The 22,392-nt window shown below is 43.3% G+C and overlaps 1 protein-coding gene across 1 annotated transcript in view; it reads right to left on the bottom strand.

Annotated features, from left to right (window-relative positions):
* The window catches only part of PPM1A (protein phosphatase, Mg2+/Mn2+ dependent 1A), a 74,624-nt gene extending 55,033 nt beyond the window's left edge, over positions 1–19,591 (bottom strand). Inside the window, exon 1 of the mRNA XM_067554898.1 lies at positions 19,504–19,591. The gene's annotated coding sequence lies outside the window, so the exon portion shown is untranslated. The remainder of the gene's footprint in view (positions 1–19,503) is intronic.
* Positions 19,592–22,392: the final 2,801 nt, after the last annotated feature.

Genomic DNA, 22,392 nt, shown 5'->3' with positions numbered 1-22,392 from the left:
TGATATTTGGGCTTTGTCTTATATAGGTGCCTATAACCCCTCCACCCTCTCTCCCAATTTCTCACACTTGCTATCCAGTCATCCTGGGCTGTACAATTGCTAGAAGTTTTATTTTGGTCAGAAGATTTTTCCACTTCCCAAGAAGAAGAGCTGTGTAGCACAGAACAACCTGCATGTTTTACCAGCTTGAATGTTAAGCTTTACTTCATTTATCTGATGGTGTCTGTGTCTTTGACCCTGTCTACACTTACCTCCGAGATTCAGCAGCAATCGACGGGAGTTATGCAAGCTACGCAAAAAACTTGCATAACTCCCGTCGACTTCTCGCTTCTCTTCTGCGCGCCATCTTCACGGCACTGCAGCATTTGAGAAGGTGATCTTAGTACGTCGATTTTTGGATCAACTGAGCGGGTCTTCGCTGACCGCTCAGTCGATCCAGAGAAATCGATCTGACGGCAGCAACTTTGCCGCCATCGGTGTAGCCGTAGCCATAGAAATGAGGGTTTACATAAGCCACTGATTTAATTTGCTATCAGCTGTCTGTAAATGAGGACGTGTATCCTACACTCATTGAAATCAGTAACAAAGTTTCTATTGATTTCAATGGTGCAGTATCAAGCCCGTAGTCACTGTGATATTTGAGGGTGTAAAAAGTCTGTAGTACCAACCATTTTTTATCAACCTTCCTAGGTTTGTCTCAAGGGATTTCATTGATTCAGTAGATTCTAGTTAGGTCATATCTAAAGATATCTGCATAAATCTGCTGGCCCATAGGGATACTTCAGATTGAGTCACTGAGAGTCTTGCAGCCGTCTCAGATTTTTTGGATATAAGTTAATATTAAAGCAAGAAACTTTAAAATTGTATAAAGATAAGAATTCCCCGAAGTATAACAGATTGAGGGTGAGGTTTCTGCTTACTAAGTTCAGCCTCTTGTATGGCTAGTTTTCTTTTTTAAGTACCTGAATCTGATGGGCATCTTTGTATATTCCAACACTTTTTTTTTTGCCACATTCATTAATGTAAACCAAATCAATCACTGTTCTCCTTTAGCAAGCTTCTTAGCTACAACACAGCTAATGAGACAATTTTTGCATAAATTAAACAGTTACAACTAGAGATGGGCTGGAACCAAAATGTTGGAGTCAAACACCCGATGTTTGGAGAGATTTAAAATCTGAACCTTTATCAACATTTTGCAAATAGCCCCTATGTTTACAAGGGGCTATACCAAAACTCCTTAATAGTCCTGAATTTAGGGGTCTTCATAATATGGAATTGGATTTTTGCCACCTAAGCCCTTCTCTAGTAACAACAGTGCTGAGGTTAAATTTAGTCTAATTATTTTTGTGCTGGTGTGGTGTGACTGCTGCTGAAAATAAAGACATTGTTAATGCCTGCTGGGCAGAAGAGGCATGGTGGACAGAAAATGGCTTTGAGATCAAATCGACTCCTTAGAGAAGAACTGCAGTTGCCAGGAATTTGGGTTCTTAGCATTTTTATGTCTCTCTCTGTTTTTCTAAGTAATGAATACTCTGTGTAACCCACATCAGTATGTGTTTCTTTGGGGATGGAGTGAAAGAAAACATTAGCAAAGCAGAAAGGTCTGTTATTACGAGAAAGTGCTTAAGACAGCAGTACAAACTCAGTATAACAGGAGCAGGTGATATCACAGGGCATATTATAGTGTCTGAGTCAAAACATTTCATGTTTCACAAAAAACAGATAAGGTATAATGTAGAACAGCTTTGTATCACAGCAAAAAACACAGATACTGTTTATTTGTAGCCAAGAGAGCTATACTTACCCTTAGAAAGAACCCGATTCTCCAAACAGAACAGATAGTGCTCCTCAGGAATGTGAAAATGTCAGCTAGTCGAATACAGAAGACCAAGAAACCCGGAGAAACTTAGCACTGTGATTTCAAGGTTTTAAAAATGTATTTTATTTGTCTCCTTTCATTAAAGGTTACTATTTACCACTCATCTGTTTATTAAATAAGGTTTATCTATCCTTACTTCTAATATATGCATACCATGTGTATTTCTCTTTTGTTTACCTCTACCTTTTTACCATTGCATAGTGCCTCAATGTAACTTTGTTTGCTGATACCTGACACTTGTCCTGCTGTATTCTAAACTGTCCCTTTGTGTTGTTTTATTCTTTCTGTGTTCAACACCAACAACATAATTGTTTTTTAAAGGGACAAATTAGAAAAAAAATAGTTCTTCCCTATAAAATGTGGGGGAAAATAAACAAAAACAGTTAAGTTAGAAAAGTGAAGTGTTGGTAATGTGGACATCCATTCATGAGAACTGGATTGAAACCATTAATTCATTTCACAGAGGACAAAACTGTTACTGGATGGTATAATTAGTGCTTACTACAGACAATGTCTGGACTTGAAAGCAAAAGCTGATCTGGATTGGACACAGTTTAGAGCTGAAAGGCTCATTACTGATAATAGATAGAAAATAGACATTTTAATAAATGTGCAACCATAACAACAAAGTAATTCATATCCTGGAAATATGAAGCAGACTCTTATTCTGTTATGTTAGTTACTGTTTAGATAATGTTTGTGAAAATTTAGGTGTATTGTTACCGGAGAGCTTCCATTTTGTCTTCTGACTGCAAAAGTAACCTGAGAATTACATGAGACAAAAACTTCATACATTTTGATAATGCAGGCTAGAAAAAGAAGATTTCATTATTTTTTTTTGAAAGCTGCTCTTAAAGGGAATTATCCAACACCTCCTGGAATCAAAGACTCTGAATGACTTCAGTGGAGATGGATCATACTAGCTTAGTGAAAGCAGCAGCAGTGCCAAAGCGACTTTCATCACTACAGATTGGGTCACTTGTAGGACAATCATGTAGATAACTAGCAAGTGATAACAGGATGCTGACTAAATTAAATTTTTATTTAAACACTTAGGGCTTGTATGATTAAACCCTTCTGGTTTTTTGGTTGGTTTTTGGGTTTTTTCTTTTTTTTGTGAAATGAATAAAATGACCAAACAATTATTTTCTTGAGTTCATTACATGATTAAGTATTATTTTTTTTAAAGGCACTATCAGTTCAGATTTTATCTTCCTTATAATTCATAATCTGGTGGTGAAACTTGTATATTCAAAATATGGATTTTTGTATTAAAATCCATCATATTATTGTCACTAAATATGAAGGCTCTATGGTGCTTTGTGCTCTGTTATGGAAGAGCCAGCAGAGGGTGCACAAGTTAACAAACAAACCATATTCCCAGATTTATGCTGACATTCTTGACCATACTGGTTCACTAAAAAGGAAGGAAACAGGAAAGCCACTTTAATCTAGTGCTCCAATAGAAACAAAAGGGAATAAATAATTGGAAATGAAAAAAAAAATCTGGGCAGAAGAGACACTTAATAGGCTTTCAGAAGGGCATTGCCAACAATGAAGATGAAAAGTATAATAAATGTTAAGGTTTGGAAAGACATTTTAGATCATCTAGTTCCATCCATGCCTCCCCTACACAGCACAGGATTGGTCCCCTAAAGTATCATTTCATGCTATTTAGTTTTGAATGTCTCAAGAGGAGACTTCCAATATTTCCCTTGGGAAATTATTGACACTCTTGGCACTATTAGATATTGTCCCTTGAAACATATGTAGACTCTGAATCAAATTGCATAAGAGTATTCTCCACAATAGTTGTGAAATGGACAAAATTGGGCAAGCTGGTGACAACTCCAGTCAGTGTACCTTCTTAATTTTGTTATGATAAAGTTTGAGCTGAGTTAATCATTGTTATATCCATTTTGCTCAAAGTCACACATCATCTCCTCATCAGACCTGGGAATCAAACGTACAAATCTTCAGTCCCAGTTTTTTATTATTATTATTATTATCATTATTTATACAATGCAACTCTCTCACACCTATAAAACAATAAAGTTTTATGCGAGGAGGGCAAATATTATGTTTTCTCCCACCATTCCAGAGATGGTCTAGACTAATTATTTATCATTATTCTTGTGAGAAAAAAAAGGGACAATTCCCATATTAAGAAAAAGCCCATCACACTTCTGTATCGTGACCTATTTACATAATTCGTTGAAGGAATCATAAACAGTTCCATTGCCGTATTGTGACACAAGCAAAATTCTATCAGAATCAGGTGAAGTTTTATACAATAAATTGAATAGGTTCTGTATTTTTAGCATTTATGTAAACACAGATGGTTTAGTCAGAGCCTTATGTAAACCGATGACAGTGTGTTATGACAAGAAAATACAGGATATAACTTTAGAACTCCTGGTTTCCATCACTCTTATATATCCTAAACAAACCTGATCGTTACATAAATTACCCATCCCTTGTAAAAATGCTTGGACTTTTCCTAGGCATTTTTATTTTTTTCCATAACCAAGGGCAAGAGTGTATGGAATGTCAACAAACTAGGAACAAAGTGGAAGGCACTGGAGTCTGGAGGAATGAGCATAGCCTAGCGAGTCAAAAGAGCCTGAAATTTAAACTTCACTTCAAGGTGCAAGTCACAAAGACAGGCCAGGCCCACCGCCAGGAATTCCAGGCCCCAGGGCAGAACAGTCCCACCACGCCTCTTCTGCCCATGGCCCTGCCCACAGTCTGCCCCAGGCCCTGCCCCCACTCCCGCTTGGCCCTCTCACCGTCTGGTCCCTCCCTCCCATCGCTTGGTCCCCCTCCTCTCTTGCACACTCCCCTTTCTCCCAGGTGTTGAGTGACAGCTGGAGTTCTGAGTGGAGAGGAAGGGAGGAGGGATGCAGTGAGCAGCAGTGGGGTGGGCTGAGTGGGGTGGGGGGAGGGAAAAGGGAGAGACACAGCTGCAGGGAGGCCAAGCGGGGAGGTAGGCTGGAGGGGAGGGATGTGGTGGCAAGCAGAGTGAGGTCTGGGGCTGAGTGGGGGTGGACTTTGGGTAGGGGCCAAGGGCAGACGAGAAGGGACAGAGAGCTGGCCTCCCTGAGGGGAAGCTTTCACCCCATGGCCTGGACCCCTTTAAAATAAGCAGGCCCCCTTAAAATTGCTGGTCCCATGGGCACTTGCCTCCTTTGCCCCACCCCACCCTGGTCGGCAGGCCTGACAAAGCATATTGATGCAGTACACAAGTCCCACTTAACCCCTCAAAATAGAGCTGAAAGGAGAATGTAGGCCTTGTGTGGTCCCTCTGCATGGGAGTGAATTTCACTCTTCAGTGAACACCAGATGAGTTCATTTTATAATAGAAATAATTAATAATTGTAGAGTATTAGTTATAGAGGCCAGGCCATCCACAAACACAAGACTAAAGACAAGGTTCCTGCCCCAAGCAGCTTACAAACTAATGATACAACAACATACAGGCAAAGAATGGGAGAAGGAATGCAACAAAAAACAAGTGAATAAGCAGCAGATTTCTCTATACATGGCTGCAGGCATTTATAAAGCACTTATTGTAGTATCGAGGGCTGCCTGTTTAGCATATATACCATTATTTGTGTATTTCATATGCTCGTTTTATATTTTGTTGGTTGTCAAAGTTTTTGCTTTTGCTTTTTCTATTTAACATTTATCTCAAGGATAAAATGTAAAAGGCCTGGTCTACACACAAGGATGTACCAGTTTAATTAAAGGTGGGATTAGTTAAATTTGTGCAAACCTCTGTGTGGACACACTTATTTTGGCATAAGAGTCTCTTTTTTTGGTGTAGCTTGATTGGGAACAGCTTTAAGCTAAACTGAAATAAGTGTCCACAGAGGGTGTGCAATATTTTAATTATATCAGTTTAAAAATCAAATTTAAGTTAAACTAGTGCAACTCAACCCATATAGGCAAGGCCTACATTTTAAAGGAACAGATATAACCAGTTTTAATTCAATAAAGAGTCCCCACGGAACTTTCAGCCGTTTAAGCCACTTTACATTAAGTCAGTGCAAATTCTGTGTGTAGATAAGCCCAAAGAGCAAGTGCAATTCAAGGAGGGACATGAAGGAAGTAAGAATGAAGGCATGATGAACTTAGTAAGCAGTGAGGTTCTAGGAAGAAGGGGTTTTGTGGGACAAAAGCATGAAGATGAGATTGAGAGAAAGTTTGCCCCATCCAAACTATGACTAAGTGGTAAGGAAGCAGGGAAATGAAAAGAGGGATCTGAAGGCTAAATTGTGTAGGATCTTGAAGGCTAGAGCAGGATGCTTAATTCTGATGCAGAAAAGAGCCTGATCTTGCTCCTATTAAAGTCAATAGCAAAACCTCCATTGACTTAAATGAAAACAAGTCACTTAAATCACTGTCTGAACAAAATGATAACTCATTATTTAAGACCCCAAAATTAAAGTCTAGTAATTGCAGTGTATTTCAATTTTCATTATTGCTGCAAGTTAATAACTGGGTAACAACTGAATTACACAAGAAAGAACGATTTCTAACATAATAAACTAATTTGTACTTAAACTGATAAAAATATGGACTACAGTAAATGAAGTGTAAGCTACCTGATGTCTAGCTAGGCATGTTTATGTAGGACATATTTTGGCATCCAGTTACATTTACATGGGGCTTTTCTTTGTATATATATATGATTTTTAGTGTTGCTAGAATAGGGGACAAACACAGTGAAGCACAGGTAACATTCTGAAGCCAATAGCACTGAAGCAAAATTGACCTCCTTCCATTTGTACTCATTTTACAGTAGATTTGCTCTAAAATGATATCTTCTTAATCTAAGGAAAGAGCTTTTCTCCTTAGACCCGCTCTGTTTTGATCACACTAGTACATGGGAATACAGGACTGCTCTACTTATTAGACATTCATTTTAATGTTGGTGTACCTGCAGAATTTAGTGAAGCAAGAGGCTTTGTCAAACTTGCATTTTACACAGACACTGAAATAATTTCAACTAATTACAATGAAGTTTTATTTACAATGAAGTAAAACAAAGAAGCTGCATGTCAGCTATATGGAAATTGTTCACACCTATGTTCTTATAGGATTGGTATCAAGAAAAACTGTACCCATCTTATATCTTGTTATCATGCTGTCTGGAGTGGCTCACGAGCATGAGTTCCAGTCTCAGGGAATACTGTTAAGAAGCAACACACAAACCCAAACTGACTGAGTTCCATGCTTAGATTTCACCAAACAAGTATCAGGCACTACAACATCCTAACCATGGAGTCACAGATAGTTCCTTTGGATACTCCAAACTATCTTGCCACCCAGGCAAGTTTGCCTTCAAAATAGATAGTCCCTTACACAAAAAAAATCACAACAATATTCAGGTTACTCCCAGTCCCAAAGGACCAGTCACTTACCCTAGGTCAATTGCACCTAAGAACAAAGACAACATTTGTAGCCAATCCTATAATAAACTAACTAAAGATTTATTCACTGAGAAAAAGAAATGAGAGTTATTTACAAGATTAAAGCCAATAAACATACACACACAATCTTAGGTTCCAAAAAGTAATAGAAGCTTCTGTAATAAGCAGGCTCTTTATTTTCTTTAGTGCTAACCCAGACCAAATACTGGGGATCTTTTGCTTATTCTTAGTAATCCTTGCCCCTCAGAGTCCAAGAACCATAAAGATACAGTTTCTTCTTGTTGGGGATTTTTATTCCCTTCTCTCAGAATTCAAAGTGATGGGATGAGTCCACATGCACATCTCCTATTCCTGGCTATAGGTGAGAGCAATCAACGAAGTCTTTTGTCCTCTGATGTTCCACAATGGTTTGTCTGGGTCTATGGGCCTTTCTTTCTTTCTTTCTTAGGCAAGATATAACGTCTCTTGCAGCACACTAATATTTCACACCTGGTAATGATTCTTTCCTGACTATTGGTCAGTTTCACAGTTAGAGGTTTACAATGCAAACACTTAAGATAATCTTCTAACATGGGATACAGATATTATAAGTGAGATTAATACATGCAGCAATTTATGATCATTTCACAAAGTCTAAACACATTTTTATAACTCTAATACCTATTTTACCAATACTAACACACAGGCAAGCCAGACTGCCTTCCAGCTATGCATTTGTCAGTGTTTAGTTGAGGCCTAGGGTTCTGGCCTGAGTTGGCACTGGATCTGCCAGCATCACACTTACTTTCACTGAAGCACTGTTGAAGGGCTTAAGCCCTGACCACTAGGCAACACACCCCATGAACACAAACCATCACGAGAACCTAGTTTAGAGTTTTGCCTTTTTTTTTTTTTTTACTCTGTTAGATTCTGAACAGTAAACAGATTTTCCTTTCCCATTTAAAAGTACGAATAACATTAAAAATGAATTATTCGTAAGTGAAACGCAGGGATAGAGAGATTATATTATGCCTCAGGCCCTACCAAATTCATGCCTGTGAAAAACGCATCACAGACCATGAAATCTGATCTCCCCTGTGAAATATGGCTATTGTAGGGAAAGGACAGGTTGGGGGTGCCCCAGCTGGGGGCTCCTACTATGGGCCAGGCTGAAGCTGATAGTTTCAGCCCAGGCTGGGGAGGGACGGGACTTCCTCTTCCCCTGCAGGGACTGCTTGGGAACCTCCTCCAGCTATAGGAATCTCTGCAGCTGCTGGCTGGGACAGCCCCTCACCCAGGCGGGAGGCTGCAGCTCCAGCTCTCAGCCCCCGACCCAGGTAGGAGGCTGCCTGGAAAACCTGGACATATGGTAACCTGCCCCCTACCCTGCGACCCTCACTTCTGCGCTGCTGTTGGTGGTGGCGCTGGCTTTAGAGCTTGGTGCCCAGCCAGCGGGCACTGCTTTCCGACTGCCCAACTCTGAAGGCTGCACCCCTGCCAGTAGCAGCGCAGAAGTAAGGATGGCAATCCCATAACTCCCGTACAATAGCTTGTAACCCCGCCCCCAAACCACTCCGTTTTGGGGTAGGGACCTCCACGGTTACAATACGGTGACATTTCAGATGTAAACATCTGAAACCATGAAACTGACTATTCAAAAAATCCTGTGACCATGACATTGACCAAAATGGACCATGAATTTGGTAGGGCCCTATACCTAAAGTTATGATTTTGGCACAGAAATGTTATTAAATTTTATGGCAGAGATGTGGGAAAAATAGTCATGGAAAGGTCACCAAATAATGTATCCTTCATTACATCAACATACACAAGAGCATAACCCGGGTGCTAAAAGAGGAGGCCCAGGGATGGGGTTGGACAGCAAACCAACCCTGCACTCACCCCATAGCTGTGGCTTCTGTCCGGCAGGGCTGGGCCTGGCTGCAGCTCCAGGCATTAGACTGGCGCATGGGTTGCAGTGCCACTCACATTTGGCTAGTCTGCCCCACTGTAGATGGAGACAGAGGGGCAAACAGGCCAAATCTATCTGAGTGGCACTGTGACCAATTCTCCAGGTCGTAACGCCACTCAGTTTGGGGCTGTCAAAGGTGCTTTCATAGCCATGTCCAAGATTTCATGAACGTTATTCAAATTCACAATTGCTGTGACCCCTGTGATCAAATCATAGCCTTAATGAAATCCCATAATCCTTCTGGATACTGTACAATTGTTCCATAATAAAATAAACATATAGAAACAACAATCTAATGAAAACCACCAAGCGTTTATTTCTCTTATTTTTGTTGGCGCAGAAGCCAACTGAGCTCTGTTTATTTATAGTCTTTTCCTGCATTAGTATCATTAGTGAAACTCCAGGAATAATATGTGTTATCTTGTTACATTATTCCTAGTGCTTCATTAATTTGTTTTCTGCTGTGAGAGCCAGCAGGGGGAGCTCACCAGACTTCACAGTGGGTAGTGGAGGAGGGTTGAGACTGCACATATAGGATTGGTAGCTATTTGTCATTTTATTTTCACAGCCTTGTACTTTATCTTCCCTTTGCCTCTCATTGCTCTTGACAACCACACCTTTGTGTTCTTTGTGTAGTCATCAACATGTGCTCACTATATGACTGCTCTCCAAAGGGCTGTCTGTATCACTCACTGCACTGAGTGCACCAGATCTGTCATTTTACTGATGTTCAGCCTGATTTAGTTTGCCTTCTGGCTTTAATTCTTAGGAATTTTTTTCAGTGTTATGAGTCACCATTCCCTCATGAAATGAAAATTAGATTGATAAGGGTGAAGTAAGGCAAGCCACCATGAGAGGGAAAATATGGAAACAATCTTTAAAAATCACATTTTTACCCTGAAGTGATTAATATGTATTCCCAACATCTAACACCATCTTAATTTAGTTTATCTGGGAATTTAAATATAGGACAAGTTTGGGGCCTTTACTTCTTCCCATTTAAGGTGTTTCACCTTGCTTTGGTACTCTATTAAACAGTCATAAGCATGCGTGGGGCTTGTTTCCATCTAAAGGCTGAGCCCTAGAGCTGGTTTAGAAGCTCCTTAAGGAATCTACCTTTAGCTCAACTCATGTTTTTTAGCTCTGAAGGTTCTGGATTCAAACCCCATTGATGACCTAAGCAGGATTTTCTGTTTCTGCATCTTGATAAAAATGTCACCCTTTATTGTAATGTCGCATTATCTTGCAATGTACATGGATGATTGGTAATAATTAAAAACAAATATCTTGGTAAAAATTATTCTCCATATTTTCTCTAGGTTTTTATTTTGAGCAGAATGTATCCAACTTTCATCATATTTGTTTCCTGACACAGCTTAGCGCTATCACTTTTTAAAAAAATGTCTCACGCAATTCAGCATCTGACTATACTTGCCACAAAAAAAAATATTTTCAGATTTTCAACCTTAAATTTCAGCTACATGTTTAAAAATTAGTTATAAAATATTCTTTTCGCATTCTTAGTACTGCAAACAGATTGTGCTTTCTTCACTTCTGCATTAAAAAAATCAAGAGATTTTGAGTGGCTTTAATATTGTGATCAGTTTGTGTAGCTCGTGCAGGAAGAGTACAGAAAAAATCCTTCCACTTGGAAAGAAACATTTGAATAATACAATCATAGAAGATTAGGATTAGAAGGGACTTCACAAGGTCATGTAGTCCAACCTCCTGCTCAAAACAGGACCGACCCCAACTATATATGAACAGTAAGAGAAACATCTTGAATAACTCTACTGCCAAAAGAACTTGTATCTCAAAAAGGTAAAACATTTGAATGGTGAATTTGCTCATTCAAGAAATGTTGATGCACAAGCCAAAGTGCCAGGTGATTCTATTCCCAAGAAATGAATCCTGTTCAGTGGGAAAAAATGAGGGAACCAATAGCTGTCAGATTCACAGAAGGACCAGGGAGACCAAGAAGAAGGGGGAGGAGGGACCTCTGCCTGCATGCAAAGGACAAACTAGACACTAAAAGGGCAGTTGAAGAAAGGGCAGCTATCCAAGGTGAAGGAGAGCAGTGTCTGATTCAGCAGGAGACCCAGACTCATGACTAAAACTATCTCTGAGATCAATGGTCTGGACACCTGAGTGATAATAATGAGCTGCCAGAGACAATGTAAATTAACAAACACTATATGCACCAAGGTGTGGTGTATTGAGGACTGTGCTGGAATTGCAAGCTATCACTTTTAAGAGTGCAAGGTTTCCTAGTCATCATGCACGCAAGCTAACAGTTTCCATAGCAAAGTGTGTGAGCAGCACCGCGCAGTGTTGCCATGATTTTTAGCCAACTGGACTTCATTTGAAAGGCCTTGGTGACCAAAAAAACTTGAATCGATAGCAGGCGATTTTTTGGAATACAAATCACTTTCTTTTGGAGAAATTTGGGTGATTTTACTTTGAGTCCTGTTGTTTCTAGTAGAAGCATTGCCAGCAGATCAAGGTAAATGATTATTCCCCTCTATTCGGCACTGGTGAGGCCACATCTGGAGTATTGTGTCCAGTTTTGGGTCCCCCACTACAGAAAGGATGTGGACAAACTGGAAAGAGTCCAGTGGAGGGCAATGAAAATGATTAGAGGGTTGAAGCACAGGACTTATGAGGAGAGGCTGAGGGAACTGGGCTTGTTTAGTCTGCAGAAGAGAAGAGGGGGGGGGGGGGGGATTTGATAGCAGCCTTAACTACCTGGTTCCAGGGAGGCTGTTCTCAGTGGTGGCAGACAACAGAACTAGGAGCAATGGTCTCAAGTTGTAGTCAGGGAGGTCTAGGTTGGATATTCACAATGTGTCCAGGGTGGAAGCTGGAGGCATGAAGATATGTATTGCGGTCAGTTGGTTTTCAGTATAAGGTGGTATTAATGTGACCATCCTTTATTTGTACTGTAGTGTCCAGGAAGTGGATTTCTTGTGTGGACTGATCCAGGCTGAGGTTGATGGTGGGGTGGGGTGGAAATTATTGAAATGCCAGTGGAATTCTTCGATGGACACTTTCACGTGGGTCCAGATGATGAAACTGTCATCAATGTAGCGTAGGTAAAGGAGAGGTGCTTGGGGATGAGTTTTGAGGAAGTGGTGTTCTAGGTCAGCCATAAAAATGTTGGCATACTGTGGGGCCATGCGGGTGCCTATAGCTGTGCCACTGACTTGAAGGTATAGATTGTCTCCAAATCTGAAGTAGTTGTGGGTCAGGACAAAGTCACAAAGTTTAGCTACCAGGTGTGCCAGATCATCATCAGGGAAAATGTTCCTGATGGCTTGTAGTCCATCTTTGTGTGGAATGTTGGTGTAGAGAGCTTCTACATCCATAGTGGCTAAGATGGTGTTTTCTGGGAGATCACCGATGGATTGTCGTTTTCTCAGGAAGTCAGTGGTATTACGAAGATAGCTAGGGGTGCTGGTGGCATAGGGCCTGAGGAGAGAGTCCACATAGCCTGACAGTCCTGCTGTGAGAGTGCCAATGACTGAGATGATGGGGCGTCCAGGATTCCCAGGTTTGTGGACCTTGGGTAGCAGATAGAATAACCCTGGTTGGGGCTCAGGGGGTGTGTCTGTTGTGGCGGGGTGGGCCTATTCCACCCTGTGGGTCCTGCGCTTTTTCGGCCACGCCGCTGGTGCGGCTGGGAGGGGAGCGGGGGGGGAGGGCCCCGGTCCCGTCCTCTACCCCGGGCCCTGACCTAGGACCCTGCGAGGAGTGGTCTCACACTGCTTAGTCCCTGAGACCAACTACCTTCCCTGGGTCACCTGTCCGTGGCCCCACTGCTTGTGGCCCACTCCCTGGTACTGGTGTGAAGGGTTGTTCTGCCTTCCCCGGCTGGAACCTTTCAGTCTCTGGAATAGTGGCAGCAACGGGCAATAGTCCCAAGCTCTGCAGCTGCAATAGGGCAGGGCAGGGCAGGGCAGGGCAGGGCAAGGCAGGGCAGCTCTGCTCTGCTCTACTCTGCTGTGCTCTGCTTCTTCAGCTCCGGCAGGCAACTCCCTTTTCAGCTGCCCTGGCCTGCCTGAAATGGAGGCTTTTAACTACTGGGGCGGTTTCTTTGATAGGCCCCAGGTGGCCTAATTGGCCCAATTGCCTTGAATTAACCCCAGCTTGATTACCCAGGGAATAGGGCTTTATGGAGCCTGGGGCTAATATATATGCCTTACAGCACCCTTCCATAGGTCTGGCCCTGTCACACTGTGTAGATTTGTTCCTGTGTTTCTTTAGGGAGTTTCTTAAGTAGATGTTGTAGTTTCTTTTGGTATTCCTCAGTGGGATTGGACGGTAGTGACTTGTAGAATGTGGTGTTGGAGAGTTGTCTGGCAGCCTCCTGTTCGTAATCCGACCTATTCATGATGACTATGGCACCTCCTTTGTCTGCCTCTTTGATTATAATGTCAGAGTTGTTATTGAGGCTGTGGATGGCGTTGCGTTCTGCACGGTTGAGGTTATGGGGCAAGCGATGTTGCTTGTCTACAATCAGCTTGTGCACGTTGGCGGATACACTCTGTAAAAGTCTCGTCTGTTGTTTCGACCATCAGGAGGAGTCCATCCAGAAAGTAGGATTCCAGGTCACCACACAAGAAATCCACTTCCTGGACACTACAGTACAAATAAAGGCTGGTCACACTAACACCACCCTATACCAAAAACGAATTGACTGCAATACATATCTTCATGTCTCCAGCTTCCACCCTAGACACATTACATGATCCATTGTCTACAGCCAAACCCTAAGATACAACCGGATTTGCTCCGATCCCTCAGACAGAGACAAACACCTACAGGAACTCCATAAAACATTCTTAAAACTACAATACCCACCTGGAGAGGTGAAGAAACAAATTGACAGAGCCAGACTGGTACCCAGAAGTCATCTACTACAGGACAGACCCAACAAAGAAAACAACAGAACACCACTGGCCATCACCTACAGCCCCCAGCTAAAATCTCTCCAACACATCATTAAGGATCTACAACCTATCCTAGCAGATGATCCCTCACTCGCTCAGGCAGTGGGAGGCAGACCTATCCTTGCTTACAGACAGCCCCCCAACCTGAAGCAAATACTCAACAGCAACCGTACACCATACAACAAGAACACTAACCCAGGAACCTATTCCTGCAACAAACCCCGTTGCCAGCTCTGCCTGCACATCGACTCTAGTGACACCATCACAGGTCCTAACCACATCAACCACACCATCAGGAGCTCATTCACCTGCACATCTACTAATGTAATATATGCCATCATGTGCCAGCAATGCCCCTCTGCCATGTGCATTGGCCAAACCGGACTGTCACTACGCAAATGAATAAATGGACACAAATCAGACATAAAAAATGGTAACATCCATAAACCAGTCGGAGAGCACTTCAACCTCCCAGGACATGCTGTAGCTGACTTGAAAGTTGCCATACTTCAACAAAAAAACTTCAGAAATAGACTTCAGGGAGAAACTGCAGAGCTGGAACTCATATACAAACTTGACACAATCAGACTGGGTCTGAACAGGGACTTGGAATGGTTCTCTCATTACAAGAAGTAATTGTTACTGTTCACACATTCTTACCTTCTAATCAATGGTTGTGAATAGGCCTCATCTACTCTAACTGAATGGACTTTGCTAACACCTACCCTCCCCATTATTGTTCCTTACCCTTGGATGTATATATATACCCCCTATCTGATTTCTATTTCTTGCATCTGACTAAGTGGGTTGCAGCCCACGAAAGCTTATGCCTGCAGAAATTAAATTTGTTAGTCTTTAAGGTGCTGCAGGACTCTCGTTGTTTTTGCTGTATACAGACTCACACGGCTACCCCTCTGGAGCTTTTCAGTATGAGTCTATGATACCTAGTCCCTGTCTCTTTGCTGCCATCTGGTGGCCTTTCAAATGAGCAGCCACCAAGGCACGTGTAGCTGGACCAAATCCACCTCCTCTAGCCAGCAGATGCTGCGCATATGCCACTGGGAACAAAGCCCCACTGGCTGCTGCAAAGTCAGACTTTTTTGAAGTGAAGTGCCATTGAATGATTTTTGGACTAATTTTTACATGTGCTTTACTCGAGCTTTGAGGTTGGTGGCACTGGAGCAGAGTCAGTCTGGAAAGAATGAGCTTAAAGCAAGGTGGGGTGAATTGAGCCTCACTATCTAAGGGAGCAACCTGTTTTCTCTCTCTCTGGTTTTGGTTTCTTCTGTGTTATCTTTTGGAATTCTAAGAAATAAAATAATGTTACATTGCAATCTTCCAGTGAGAGGATTTACGTTCTTATCTAGTTTATCTGTGTGTACACTGTGGACATAACAGAAGGTACCTCAGTAGCTGCTGTGTTAGACTGCAGTGAGTATCCCAGTACTCGTGGAGAGCTGATGAAAAACCCTCTCCAGCTGCACCTCTTGGCTTGCTCTTTCCTGAACCATGCCTAATTTACATGAGCCCCAAGCAATTCTGAAATAGGCCAGTACATTTGCCAATACCTGTCCTTTAGCACGCAGAAGTTCTGTGCACACCCAGCCGCATGCTGAAAATCTCATGCATGCCTAATGTTCATAACATCATGTTCTCTAGCTGACGAAAACAGAAACTAGTACTTAGCGGTCTAGCCAATTTTAGTCCTACACAGAATTATACAACATAAATAAAGGCTGTCATAATCCCTGGGCAGACTGCCTTTGCTGACAGCCTTTTCCAGTCCCTTGAGTGCACCCCTTTCTATTGTCTGGCCAGTGCCTCTACTTTTTTGGGGTGGGATCCTGCAATCCAACCACTCCCTGACTTGGTCTCCGGATTACACCCCCCAGGCTGCCAACTGCATTTTTCAGCAGATCCAATGGATTTGGCACCTGCAAAAGTTTTCCTGCAGGCACCTCTGGCAGCATGTTTGCAGTGAGAGAGAAACAGCTTCTTCAAAACAAAGCATTTTGCCCCAAAGGCACACAGCACTTAGAGAAGTGGATTTTAACATAAAGATTCCTACAAAAAAAAAAAAAAAGGTGGGTGAGGTAATATCTTTCACTGGACCAACTTCTGTTGGTGAGAGAGACAAGCTTCCGAGCTTACACAGAGCTCTTCTTCAAGTCAGCTCTTCTTCAGCTCTGTGTAAGATCAAAAGCTTGTCTCTCTGACCAACAGAAGTTGGTCCAGTAAAAGATATGACCTCACTCATCTTGTCTTGCTAACATTGTGAGACCAACACATGTACAACAACACTGCATACAAAGATTCCAACATGCATATTCCCTTACTGACGCTTAGCCTCTCTATACTCCGCTCAAACAAGTCTGGCTTATTTCCTGTTTCTGAGTTGGGAGAAACAGTCTACACTGCTTTCAGTCTCCTCCCTCCTTCTCAGTCAGTCAGCTTTTTTTTGTTTTGTTTTGTTTTGTTTTTTTGAGACCTGAAGAAGAGCTCTGTGTAGCAGTTAGTCCAATAAAAGATATTACCTCACCAGCCTTTCACATCCTGGCCAGCCTCTCTGACCTCTTCCCCCTCCCTTTCTGCTGGGGACACTTTTCTAACTAGTCAGCACCTTTCAATCTTTTGGACTTTTAGCCTTAACAAAACAAGGCTTTGCTGGTGCCTGCAAGTAGAATCTCCATGTAATGGCCTCTGACAGGGTACTACGAGTAAGCATCCTGATCATTGCTGTTGCTGCAGCATGAAGACGCTGCAGGCTCAGCTATGAGCAATTAAACACTTTCTATTGGGGGATTTATGAGTACCTGGGTGGTTATCACTGGGCTAACAATGTAATTGCGAGGATATAAGTAGAAGGAGCAAGAAGCAGGGGACAGCTCAGAAGGAAAGCTGAAAGGGTGAGGCTGGACTGAGGTGGGGGAGAAGCCTCATCTTCTTGTAAGCCTGTATTACTCTGTGATACTTCATAAGGAAAGAATAAACACACTTGATGGAAGATCCACCTGGTGTGTGTTTATGACTGTGAGACCATGTAAGAGTGAAAGACAATGAAGTACCTGGGGAGCAACAGAGGTACCCTGGGGCATGATCCCATTGTTTTCTTAAACAACAGAGTCCTGTAGCACCTTAAAGACTAACACATTTCTATGGGCATAAGCATCTGACAAAGTGGGTTGCAGCCCACGAAAGCTTATGCCCACAGAAATGTGTTAGTCTTTAAGGTGCTATAGGATTCTCGTTTTTGCTGTATACAGACTAACACGGCTACCCCTCTGGATTGTTTTATTAGCTGCTTTGAAGGTATGTACTGAAGTGGTCTTATCTCTGTCTTATCTCAGGTAAATACCTTCCCCGTATTAACAATTCCTTTACAGTCTCCTTTGACTTAACTCTATGCAGACAGGCAGGCAGCAATACTAAATCAAACAAGGACACTGAATCTCATGCAATATTCATAGGAAACAACACAGATGTGTTCCCAATTCATTAAATGGCACGCAACAATAAGATGAACTGCACAGATACATAACCCCAGCAGGGCTGGCCTTAGCATGTTTTTGTCCAGCCTGCAAAACATTTTGCTATCAGCATCCTACTCTCTACCCCCCACCCCAAATACTAGTGATTCCTGTCTTACCCTTCCTCCCTCTGCCCCTTCACCTCCAAAATGTTCTTACTTACCCACAGTGACTGATTGATTGATGCATTTCAGGGACTATTCCCAGGTCTGTCAAAAAACAATGCCACCCTGGCCTCTATGTAGACTTCTAGTCCACATGCTTTTGCCCTGCCCTCTGTCCCCATGTATATCCATGCACCTTTTAAGGCCTTGTCTACACTACAGAGTTTTGTCAAAGCACGTTACACTGACCATCAAAATGCACTGTAATCACAGAACTTGTGCCTGTTCACACAACATTCCTTCTATCGGCAGAACATGTCCATAATTGGTGCTCTAGCACTGGCTATCCCACTGTGCAACTCACCACCTTATGCAGCTGGGAGTTGTGGGTAGTTGGAGTGGATCACAATGCCTCATGGGTGTGGGCTCAATGTCTCATGATGCAGTTTTTTACTTCCCATCAGTCCATGGGTTTCCCATTGTGTTTCCAGCATTTTTCAAAGGCCTCTGTTTGCTAAGCACCCAACATCTCTGTCTGAAAGCCTGTATCCTGCGCTGGTCTCCACTGTTATGAGCACATCGCGGATGGTCACTCAGTATATCATGAGCTCCCAATCTGAACAGGAGTTTGAGGCACCTGACCTGCAGTGTGCCATGGAAAGAAACAATGTCAGATTATTTTTGGCATTCACAGAGCATCTGCATATGGTGGACCACTGCATTCGGATGTGGGAAACAAGCACTGAGTGGTGGAATCGCATCATTATGCAGGTCTGGAATGACAAGCAGTGGGTGCAGAATTTTCAGATGCAGAAAGCCACCTTCCTGGAACTGTGTGCAGAGCTTGCCCGAGCATTACAGCGCAAGGACACCAACATGAGAGCTGCCCTCTCAATGGAGAAAGCACGTGGCAATCACCACGTGGAAACTGGCAACTCCAGACTGCTACCGGTCGCTTGCAAATCTGTTTAGAGTCAGGAAGTCCACCGCTGGGGCTACATTATCGCAAGCGTTCAGTAAAATACACCTCTTTCTCACTGTTTCCTGGCAAGCACACAGCTCACCGAATGCCCTGAACATGGTGAGTTCGGCTCGGGTGTTGTGGGAGGTGTTTAAGATGGGGAAAAGGGTCTTGTGGTTGTGTAAGGGGATCACTGCAGGCAAAACTGGGACAAAACTGTAAATTCTACCACCATTTTCTATAGGTGGGGGTCATAGAAGACAATATCTCAGTCCTGAAAGTAAACACTGATGCTAGGGTGCATCTTCTCCATGCGAGTGGCTTCAGACTGGGTCCATATGCTGTCTGCCTGTGTGCTGCTTTGGTCCCTGCATAAGTGATTGCCGATTGGCATGGGAAAGTTTCCTACAATGCGGGAAGAAGCAAAGCAGCTCTGTCAAGGAACCTTTGGTGGAGGATTGGCAAATACCTCCAGGAAAGTTTCTCTGAGATCTCTCTGGAGGATTCCCATGAAATCTCGGTGTGCATTAACACACTTTTCCGCTGCACTGCTTAGCTGTACAGGGGAATGTGAAGCACATGCAAACACAGCTTGTACATTTCTATCCCTTCACCCACTTGTAGAATATAACAAAGAAAAGAAAAGCTCTACCTCATATGATCAAGCAGTATCAACTCAAAAAAGATCACCTACCAGAGCTCCCCTCTCCTGCATCCTGCACGCCAGAGATGGAGGGCTGGGACTGGACTGAGCCCTCTGGGGTCGAGAAGAGGTTCTGGCTCCCCACAGCACCAGATGATCCTGTTGTCTGTACCACCTCATCCATGACCTCGTCCTCAGGGTTGAGTCTGGCGTCTGCTAACTCTGACTGGCAGAAGAGTAACATTTTGGGGGGCTCATCCGGGATCCCTGGGTCAGTACCCTCACAAGCACATCCCAGTAGCCTGGAACAATTACACACCACCCCTTGTATGCCTCTTCCTCTCTTGCAAGCAGAGAGACTGAGTGTAGAAAAGAGACTTTTAATAAAAAGTAACCTGGCATTAACTTGGGCAAATCGCTGCAAGCAGGATTCATATGCATAAAACCATGAATAAAACACACACCCCAGTGCACACTGGGCAGTTTCCTTTTGCCTCAGGTTCTTAAGTCCAGCAACAAGAAGTTCCTTTAATGTGCCCCTCCCTTCACAGCACCACACTCATAGGTGTTGTCCTTAGTCAGGACAGACCCAGAGTCTAGAGATGCAGCTCCAAAGTTCACCTCCCATCCTGGTCAGGGGGAGGTGGAAAGAAGACACATTGCTTGCTCCGCTGGCTGCTCGCTATGTTCCTGCCGCCCCACCAGCTGCTCCGGCGGCCACTCTGCCAACTCCCCTGCTGCACACCATCGCCTTCCACTGCCACCTGCTCCTCTGCAGGTCAGTCTCCTGAGGTTTCTCCCAGCTCTCAGTGATTTTCAGCTCTTAGTGGGGGAACTTCACTGAAAAGGCAGGCTGGGCAGGAATGCTGACCCACAGCAAGTAATTTCAGCTCACTTAACAAAACAAAAGACTTTTAATGGAGCCTTAATTAACTGTATCTTTGAACAGTGGGGTGGGGCAGGTCAAACCATGCCTAGAGCTCTGAAGCAAAGCCCACACATCCCAGGAGAGACACCTGTCCCTATCCCCTCTACCTTTCACAGGGGTCTGCATCCAAGCCCCCTGCTTACCGAGTTCAGTTCAAATGAGTGGGACCCTTCAATCAGGACAGGCTAAGCACAGTTCTGCTGCCCTTCGTTCATACATTTCAAAAGTAAAGTGATTTGCAACCCAGCAGCCGCCAAAGTGACCAATTGGGCAAAGCAGTCCCATCAGGCCGAGGACGTAGGCAGGGTGGGCGTGCTCATGCAAATACCGTCTGGTCCTGTAGCCTATTCTTCTACCCCTGGCCAGCTCAGCAGGGGCAGAGCTCATTCAGATCCTGTTTACATCCTTACAGAAGTGGCAGGTCTTTGGTGTAGCACCAGAGTGACAGTTTGACTCCCTTGCCTTCTGGTACGCCTGCCTCAGCTCCATGATTTTCACACGGCACTGATGCGTGTCCCATTTGTAGCCCTTCTTCAAAAGGCCTTGAGAAATCTGACCATAGGCAGGGCCCAAGCATAATTTTTTTGGGCCCCGTACAAACTTGAACCATGGGCCCCCTCCCACACACATACCACAATCCCTCATCCCATACATACAATCTCATGAACTATGAAAAAAATTTGAATTCTGAAATTACTGTTACATTCTACATTTCTGAAAAATGCCCCCCCTTTGCTATTTTTGTTTAACATAACACCCAGCCAGAGAGTCCTACAAGTTTGCTGACTATTTTGTAACTTTTTGTTCCTTATAAAGGTATTATATCCTGTCAATGTCTTGATTTTTTTTATTCTAATAGACCAATCTGACTGCAAACATTTTATAATTAGGCCAATTAACTTTAAAGCTTTATTTTTCTGGCCTTTTTCATTGCAAAATCATGAATTAGGCCCCCAAAGTCAATTTCTTTTGCAAGTTCACACTCAATAGACAGGATAACTAGGTGGCTTAACCGTTCTTTTCAGGCCACAAGTATGGCTCTTTGAAAAGACAAGAATCAGATAGTGTAGCACTACTCTCTCCTGCTTCTTGTAAACCTTCTGAATGTGGTGGTGCTAATGGTGATACTACCTGACTATCTTTAAGCATTAGATTGGAGTCACATGATGCATGTTCTGGCAGCTTTTCTTTGTCATCAATTGCCAGTGCCACAGACACAGTCTCTATATTGAATTCATTTTCATCTTGATTTTGTTCATCTGCTTCCCTCGTTAGTATATTGCCTGACTGCAGAAAGGCCTTGTCTGATTTGAAAAACTGAAGGACAGATTGGTGTTCTTTAGCTTCTTTTAGTTCCCTTTCTTTTACCTCCTTACCTTTCTGTCTGCCTGATTTGTATTTATTGCCACCACCAGACATGGCAGTATGGGGGGGTGTGACTGTGAGTGAATTAGACACTTACTCACATGTATTTTGGGCCTGCCAATCCTACCAGAAGAAGAAGGATCACTGGTTCCCACTGTCTTATGGTGCTTTGCTTTGTCCCTCCCACCAGCTGTCCCTCCCTCCTGCCTTTGCACAAGGAACTCTGGGACTGGTAGTTCTTGAGCTTGATATGCTAGCCCACATCAGAGAGAGGAGCACAAGTCTCTCTGTCTCTCAGTCTCAAACTACAAGTCCTAGTTTAACTGCACAAGCACACACTCGCTATTCTAGAGAAGGGCCTGGGCTGGGCCAGCAACTCACCATTCAGAACGTTGCTTGAGACTGCGCTAACACTGCTTCTGATTGGCTCCAGCAAATCTCACAAGATCTGGACAATAGATAACAGGGAAATAAGTTTCTATAAATATCCTCAGGCATGATCTACAATTTAGCCTCAATTTTTTTCCTCACGGTAATGGGGGCTGCAGCCTGGGCTGGGCCTCCCAGGGCCTTTGGGCCCTGGTAAAGTGTACCCTTTTCCCTCCGATGTGGGGGCCCTGACCATAGGTATTGAAGTTCCTATGGCT

Source organism: Emydura macquarii, unplaced genomic scaffold (genome assembly GCF_026122565.2).
Source record: "Emydura macquarii macquarii isolate MOO-44397 ecotype Brisbane River unplaced genomic scaffold, CSIRO-AGI_Emac_v2 contig_1551, whole genome shotgun sequence".
In the NCBI taxonomy this organism is placed as follows: Eukaryota; Metazoa; Chordata; order Testudines; family Chelidae; genus Emydura; species Emydura macquarii.
Note: the sequence above shows the minus strand (reverse complement) of the source record. Positions and strands in the feature narration are given on the sequence as shown.